Consider the following 9,220-nt stretch of genomic DNA (forward strand, 5'->3'; position numbering starts at 1 on the left):
ATGAGGAGTTGGGCACGAGATTTCATTTCAGTACGGCCTACCACCCGCAGACAGACGGGCAGAGTGAGGATTTAGACACTCGAGGATAAGCTTCGAGCATGCGTTATGGCTTCAGTAGAATTTGGGACACATATATGCTCCTGGCTGCGTTTTCTTACAACAACAGCCACCATTCCAGTATTGGTATGCCTCCTTTCGAGCTCCTTTATGGGAGAAGGTTTTAGACTCCTATTTGTTGGTCAGAGGTGGGGCAGCGAGTGATGGGTAGCACTGAGATAGTGCTCAAGACGAATGAGCAGATTTAGCAGGTCAGGAAAAGGTTACTGATGGCTCAGAGTCGCTAGAAGAGTTATGCAGAGAGGCAACGATCCGAGCTTGTGTTTTAGGTTGGAGCTTTTGTCCTTCTTAAGGTATCCCATTGGAAGGGGGTGATCCGATTCAAGAAACAGGGAAACCTTGGGCCACGATACATCGGTCCTTTCAAGGTGAATGCCAGAGTGGGTAAGGTAGCGTACCGATTGGAGCTACATGCGGAGTTGAGTCAGATTCATAACACCTTCCATGTATCTCAGCTAAGGAAGTGTGTAGCCGACGAGATGGTGGTAGTACCATTAAAAGACATTCAAGTGGATGCGAGTCTGAATAACATTGAGAAACCAACTGCGATCATGGATCGAAAGGTGAAGGTTCTGAGGAACAAGGAGGTAACACTGGTTCAGGTCTAGTGGCAATATCAGAGAGGGTCTAACTTGACGTGGGAGCCAGATTCCGAGATGCGAGAGCAATATCCAGAGTTATTTTTAGATCATGACTTCAAGGGCGAAGTTTGATTCTAGTAGGGGTAATTGTAACATCCGAACTTCCAAGTATATCATTTGTTATTATTTATTTATTTATCCTTTAAGCTACTCGACGAGTCGGAACTTCAACTCGTCGAGTAGAGTCGCAATGTGCCACGTAGGATTAATGACCTACTCGATGAGTCCGAGAGCTGACTCCCGAGTAGGCGCTGGGTTGAGAAACCCTAAATCCCCGGGTTTGAGCCTATTTAAAGGCACTTATAGCCTCATATGCGGCTACCCTTCCTTGAGAGAAAACCTTAAATGACCTTTGAGCCTAGAGAGAGAGTGCTTTGCTAATTGTGAGTGTTTGGTGCACGTTCTGAAGAGAAGAGAAGATTTCCAAGCCAAGTAACAAGAGGGTGCTACTAGATCTGAGGATGTTTCACTTTAAAGCTTCTGGGAAAGGTATAAAGCTTGCACCTTTCTCATTATTTTTGTATAGATCTCATGACTTGGTGAATCTAGGGTTTTTCCACCCAAATATGAGGACCTTGAGTGTATCATGCTTATTGAGAGGGTTAGACTTCAGATTTGGACCATGTAAGGTCCCTAGAGTCCAAAAGTCCTTACTTTATCCAACCATAAAAGTGATTTTGAGTGAAGAACCCTTTTTGAGGTGTGTTTTGGCATTTTAAGCTCAAAATTCCATGCATGGACGTAAAGCCTGTGACTTTACGTGATAAATGATCCTTAGGAGTGTAGATCCAGAGTTTGGGGAGGTTCTCTTCTTTAATAACGACTGAATGAGAGATGATTCTAAATGGCCTCGCCGAGTCAAGAAGCCGACTCAACGACTCGGATGGGGTTGTCCCAAGGGTTTTGATCGTGCAGCAACTTGGTGAGTTGGCGGGTCAGCTCAGCGAGTTGAGACAGACTTTTGAGTGATTCTGTGGATGGTGAGCAGACTCGTCGAGTCCCATGAGTGCACTCGACGAGTAGGGTCAACAAGTATTGTTGACTCAAGTTTGACTTCTAATGACTTAGGGTTTTGCCAACCCTATCTTTGGGAAACTATGGAGAGGTAAAATGGTGTTTTCCTACTTCAAGAGAGAGAGAGAGAGAGAATGAGAGATAGCTTAGTGAATGTGCAATTTAAAGAGTTAATTAGATATTATTATCTTATGTGATTAGGAGGAGGCTAGACTTGGTGATTCGTGCGCGAGAGTATCCATTCACTTAGCTTACTTACGAGGTGAGTCTTCTCACTATACTTGCCTTGATTGGTACCTTGTGTGATTGAGTTGATTATTGTGTTTATCTGTGTATTTGATATGCTACATTATGTCTTTGGGATTTATGTTGAGTATTGTTATTATGAGCTTACTGAGTTGGGACCAGAGGGTCCACTGAGACACATTGACCGGAGGGTCTTATCGAGTTATAGCCTAGAGTGGCTAATCAGCTGTATGTGGTATTTTGGGGGAACTCACTAAGCTTCGTACTTTCCGTGTCATGTGTATGTGTTTTAGTTACTTCCGATGATCGCGGGTGGGCCCTGACTTGATTATACACACACCCGCTTTGGAGACATATTTCGGAGGATCCTAGTTTATGTGATTAACAACTTTTAGATAAATAAATTTTATTAATGTTGATACTTGAGATTTTCGGGAAATGTGACATGTGATTTTATGCTTGAAATGAAAAAAAAATGTTTTGAAAATTTTGGTGTTACACTATGGTCCTTTCTTTGTGAAATAGATCAATAGACAACACTTTAATGATGCTCATTTCACAATCCCAAATCCTTACCGTAGACGTAAGAATATCAAATTCTTGCCATTTACTGTAATATGTTAGATTCTAAACTTATACGCAATGACCCTTTTGTAATGAATATGCACAAAAGTCACAGAGACTTGGCAACAAACATTACAAAGTATTCAAATGGAGAGCAATTCTATGGAAACGATGTCTCGCATTCAAAGTACATTCCTTTTAACATCCTTATTGCATTAAGTTTTCTAATCTTACACAGATTTAAAGAATGACTTCCACTTATGGAAACATTTCCATATTCCCATTTTGACTATCACTTCTAAACAAGAATTGCCTTTTTTCAGAATATGTCAATATGGTCCTTTTCAAAATTTACACCATACTTCCAAGTGTCCATGAGCAACTAATCTTTGGAAAACCTCAGATTGTCCTTAACAATTGCTTAATCATTTTAGTTATATCCAGTTCTAGTCATTTTCCCTCTTAATACCCTAGGCATTTGGAAAATTTACAACAGATGAATATTACAACACATATAATCGATCCTATATCTGAAGCATATGGGACACGATTCATGATGTCTCACATAAAGACATAATACTAGACCAATATTTTTCTATGATATTTCTATTTATATTTTCCATGTTCTCATAATTCAAATTATGAAAAGGGATGCCGTAATCATAATCGAATTTTAGAACGCAAATAATATTTCCATATATAGAATTTCCTTATGTTGAACCATTCCAACATAACATTCATATATATACTTGACTAAATTTGATTAAAATCTCAATCAAATCTTTTAGAATTGAAATGAAGTATGAATTCCTTTCCCTTAATTATAGCAAAACAACTTTTCAAACCCTGTAACTTGGCGAATTGAAACCTTTGTTTTCTATAATTAACATTGCTAACTTGCAACACTTACCATAATTGATTATGCTACCACTAGCATAATAATTACTTTACTAGCATAACACTTATGCTCCTACTAGCTCTGACATGTACCCAGAAATCAAATGGACTTCTAGATATCAATACTTTATTGACTTTTTTACCAAAGTTCAGATTTCTGATACGAGATTCTTTGATAAGACTTTATCAAAATCATACACCTTTCCTTAGATAGCTCACATGTGTGTCTAAACAATTATGAATAGGGATGTCATAATCATAATGTTTAGACCTTTTTCCCCTTCTCACAAATCGAATTATGAAGAGGGATGTCGTAATCATAATCGAATTTAAGAATGCAAATCCCAAAATTTCTATCTCTTTAAAATCTACTTAGTGAAAGAGTTTCCTCACAATCATTTTCATGAATTGGAGATAAACCTTATGACACTTAGATTTTATGGTGTGTATGTTCCTATCCATGGGAATTTGTCAAACCATAAGCATAAGACAATGTTAGTGACAAATCCAAACTCATATGGACTGAACATGTTCAATCTCAATTTCTTGCCACCTGGCAGCACAAGGGCCTACCATGTCTTCCAAGTTGTTATGCAAACAATTGAGAACTCATAGAACTCACATTCATAGTCAACTTCTAACTGGAATGAGCACATAAATAAGAATATGTCAACATGATAGGTTACACACCTCAAGTCGTGTGCTAGTGATAATCAACAGGTTTTATTCTTGATTAGTTCTTGAGAACCTTTTCAAGATCATTAAGACTCCCACTGACTCCATGACATATGAGATTCTCTTGTCAAGAACCATTCCTTGACAACAAATATTCAAGAGTTATTGTGGATTCTAATCAAGAAAAACACTTCAAACTATTGGTCTTAGTTGGTCTTTGTTTTATCCAAAACATTACAACTTACCAATTTCAAATGTACAAAAGTAGAAAGCATTTTACTCTAAATTTGACAAGCGTTATAAATCTTTCTTAAGATTATGTCACTCGAGTTACAATCTTGGAGTATGACTATAAGACTTATTTTGGAATGAAGTATGACTCATCTTCTTATTTTAACCATTTCAACAATTCATGATTCCTCTTCTTCTCCAAACAAATGCACCAAGATATCCTTAGAGGATCAATTGTGATATGGATTTCCATAATCTTTAAGATGATCAGAAAACATGATACTGAAGTACTCTCCCATCTTTTTAGATTTAAGAAACTTTAATCTTTCTGCCTAATTTGATTCTTCTCATTTCTCCTGCCATACATTGAAACTTTTCCAATGTTTCAGAATTACACCTAAACTTGTAGGCATAACCATATTTACTAAACTTTAGTAAATCATGGCGAATAGTCTTATCGATCTTTGTAGTTGACTTGACAAGTGCACAACCAAGTGTACATGATCCCCTAGTCCTTCACTTGACTCACATATACATGTGAACAAGGAATAAGTCTTAATTTCCTAAAGATGAAAATTATCGTTCATCACAGAAGTTGCATGATTCCAAGTTTCTATCCGACTGAAACTTGGGTGATGAGAATCTTTCTTTATTTGGAAAATTATAGACACTACCACAAACGAAAGAATCAAATCCATTTTCCAATATTGCTATCAATGGAATCATATAAACAACAATTTTCACAAATCCCATGGTAAGGATACTTAAAATAAATAAAATAAAAAATTTTATTTTTATTTTAAAATTGCGGAAAAACTTATCCTTATAATGCAAATACACATGAAAACTACGTTGTTATCAATTCCTAAACAATCTATCATAACTCTTAATAGCAGCTCAAAATTCTGATCGTCAGATCATGAAATTGAAATCCATCTCTTCACTATCAGAATTAGCTTATTTTTCCTTTAAGCTTCCTTTTTATCGATTCTACAAAACATCAAAATGCGACCCAGTCACATCATGTAATAAGAATCTCCAAATGGGAATTTAATAGAGTTAGACAGTGGACTTTACCTGAAGCATAGTCAAAAATTTTGACTTTTACCATCCTAGTGAACTTTCAGGTAAATAGGGAAGCTTCACAACCAATGCCCTTTCTTTTGGCAATAGAAATTATGGACTCTTTAGTAATGGTACACGGGACTATCTCAGACTTAGCCTTTCTCTTTACCATTTGGTCAACCAGGTTGACTATGGCCGATCCCTTTCCATTAGGAAGAGAAGACTTTTCTGGACTTCTAATGTTTCCATTGTCAATGTCCATATAAGTTTGGGAAGTAGATCTTCCAATCAAATTTGCTTTACCAGTGCTCTAAATCATTGTTGATTCAGCAGCAACAAGTAAATAGGTAACATCATTAAGGGTCATGTCGTGGTTTGTCACATAGTAGTCCTTAATGAACTCATTATATGACTCGGAAAGTGAATGAAGAACCCAGTCATCCGTCAACTTCCTTGAGACTTTGACACCCAACTCTCACAGCCTGTCAATATGTAACTTCATCTCCAAGAAGTGAGTGCACACATACTATCCATCTTTGTGTTTGCTTGCTAAAATGGCTTGAGTGACCTTGATCTTTTTCAAGTCTTTGAACGTGTGGGTTAGGGAGAATAATTGGAGGAGATACAGGAAGTGAAGTATAATTTTGAGTCCCATTAATGCATGACAAAGGGATTAATCTTTCACCTTGATCGCCATGTGGGATATCATCTTCATTATGAAAGAATTTATCCAAAAGGATAAGGAAGACAATAGTTGTCATAACTAGACATCTATGAGGGAGAAATTCAAATTTAGTTGATTTAAGTCCTTAATATAACACCCAATTTGAAATATTAAGGCTAGGACCCAACACAATATTTAACAAATTGGAAGAGGGATGCCGTAATCCAATTTGCAAAATATTTGAAGGTATGTAAATGACGATTTACCAATTTTCACCACGAAAAACGAAAAAGAATTTTAGGTTTTAAGTGAATTGAAACTCCTAGATCTTTTGAGATTCATTGAACTTTTCAATGGCATGTTTAATCTCAATTGTGCCCTTCAAGTTTGTGTCTGGGATGCCGATGATCACAAACAAGGTGTGAATAACCATGCAACTTAGCTTGGTACACCCAATACCTAATCAATGTGTCGGTTAACCACACACGCTCCATTGATCTATGATTAACATCAAGCTACCCTTTGTCACGCATTGTTAGTCCCATATTAGTGTGTCAGTTAACCACACACGCTCCACTAACGACTTAACAAGGTGCAAAGTGCAATTTCATGGGTTAGCACCATATTCACATTTTTCCTAAAGTAACTAAGATTGGGAATTTAATAAAAGTTTAGTTACTTTATATTTATCATTATACTTTTAATGAAGGGAGAATTAGTGTCATATCCTACCCGTTCAGCAAACAACCCTCCACTAGTCAAGCAAGCAATCGGTGAGAGTGGACACCCATTAAATTGTCATTTTATAGGCAGTAACTTTATCCCCCCCTTATAAATCGGCTTCATGAATGAGGCCTACTAACGGTAACACTGACTTACTCTTATATATATATATATATATATATATATATATATATATATATATATATATATATATATATATATATATATATATATATATATATATATATATATATATATATTAACCCTATAATATTATTATAGTATAAGGATATAATTTTAAACTTTAAAATTCTAGGGTTTGGAATTAAATGATTCAAAAGTTAAACTTTTACATTTACAAATTCCAAAACTTGAGGGTAAGTTTTGAAGTTTTAATTTTTTTTTTGGATTCCATAACTTATGAGTTTAATAAGTTTTTTCTTAAAAACTTTTCAAGTTCCATAACTTGAGGACATATTATGGAAGACATTAACACCATTAAAAATGAGACTCTTTTAAAAGAAAAACTCTTCATTTTTCATAACTTGAGGACAAGCTATGGAGTTCATAAGAACCATTAAGATCAAATATTCTAATTAAAACAATAATCAAATATTTTTTATGATCTAGATTAAACTCATAAGAAAAATAATTCACATCAACAATTTTCAAGAAATTATCTAGTCATATAAACTAATACAAATCTTGAAACTTTGACAATTATCTTGTTTTTGGATGTGGATAATTATTACCAAGCATCAAAATCAAATTTTATGAACAAAAACATTTTATGGTAATGATCTTAATCCAAAATAGGCCAAAAGACTCGAAAAACGGCATTATGGACTGCCAACTCGTCGAGCCCATTACTAGGCTCGATGATTCCAAGACAAACACATGCAACTCGGCGGGTCACCCAGTGGAGTCGGCAAGTTCACTAGGCAGAAGGCATTTTTTTTTTTGATTTTTTTACTTTGAAAACTTATAAAACATCAAGTATAATAGAAAAACTTGTGGCTCTGATACCACTATTGGGTTTTAGTAGACTACAACATCCTATGGTGCATATACAACCCTAAAAGCTTCGGATCTATGTTTTCTCCACTTAAACATGCAATATTGTTTCCAAAGCTTCAAGTCTATAACTAGCATACAAATGATATAAACAACATAAAATACTAGTTAGGAGTTTACCTCTTTATGTAGCTTGTAGAACTTGTTGTATTTGGCCTTTAAGAACTTAGCACCAATAGTATCAATGCCTAAAATGCAAACAAAACACACCATGGACAAAGGATGCCATTTTGAGAGAGAATCCTAGCCACCAAAATGGTTCAGAATCTCCAAGAATACATGAGTCATGATTTTGGCTATGGAGTAACATATTTATATGTGGGATTCCAAAGGTCATGGGTTAAGCCTAACCCACACCCATGGGTTTATGATCCATGGTTCATGTAGCCCAACTCTTTATGTATCCATATATAAACTTAGTCCAACATGGATCATAAGCCCAACATATAAATATAACTAATTTACACAATTTGTCCACATTGATTTAATTATTCTCTTTTGATAACTAAACTAATTCAAAACTAATTCCTGATCAATACTAATTAAATCATATGATTTCATATTAATATATTAGAACTTATAATATATTAATAAACCATAAATAACCTCTTCTTAAATGTCCATCTTAACAAATTGTCCTAATGATATGCAACCCAAATGGACCATGCTACTCTCGGGTCAAGTACATACCAATTATAGTTATGGGCTTAGACACCTAATCCAACAATATCCAACTTGGATAAGTCTAATAACTATTATTGCAAGTACGACTCCAAAATCCCGACTAGCAATTGTAGTTCTTAAAAGTCATTGTCACGCTCTGACCTAGTCAATGACGTGTCCATTAGATAAGGGATCATATATTCCTCTGTTCTAAATATCATATGGACTGATACATGGATTATAATCATTCTCTCTGTCCATCTGTTGTTTCCCGATTTCCGATTTATGACGACTGACTAATTCAACAAATCAAATCAGTCTAGGCTCGGTCGAGCGCTTAGGGTTGTCATCACTAAATCATCGAGGGGACCACAGATATCGCTTTTATCTCTCTAAGGGTAAAAGGAATGGATAAACTTAGACTCAAATGTTTGCTCTATTTAATCATCAAATCACACACAATGATGCATTTTATAACACCAATTTACTGGTGCGTTTTCACATCATCAATGTGCAACCGAATTGTAAAGTGCAACTCATATCTCGTAGTTTCAAGAATATAAGATATTATCATCTCATGATCAATCCTGATAAAATCCATGAAGTGATTCAAATGAGCGTGGGCTTAATCCAATACTCGAATCTT

Source organism: Lactuca saligna, chromosome 4, assembly GCF_052625555.1.
Source record: "Lactuca saligna cultivar CGN05327 chromosome 4, ASM5262555v1, whole genome shotgun sequence".
Lineage (NCBI taxonomy): Eukaryota > Viridiplantae > Streptophyta > Magnoliopsida > Asterales > Asteraceae > Lactuca > Lactuca saligna.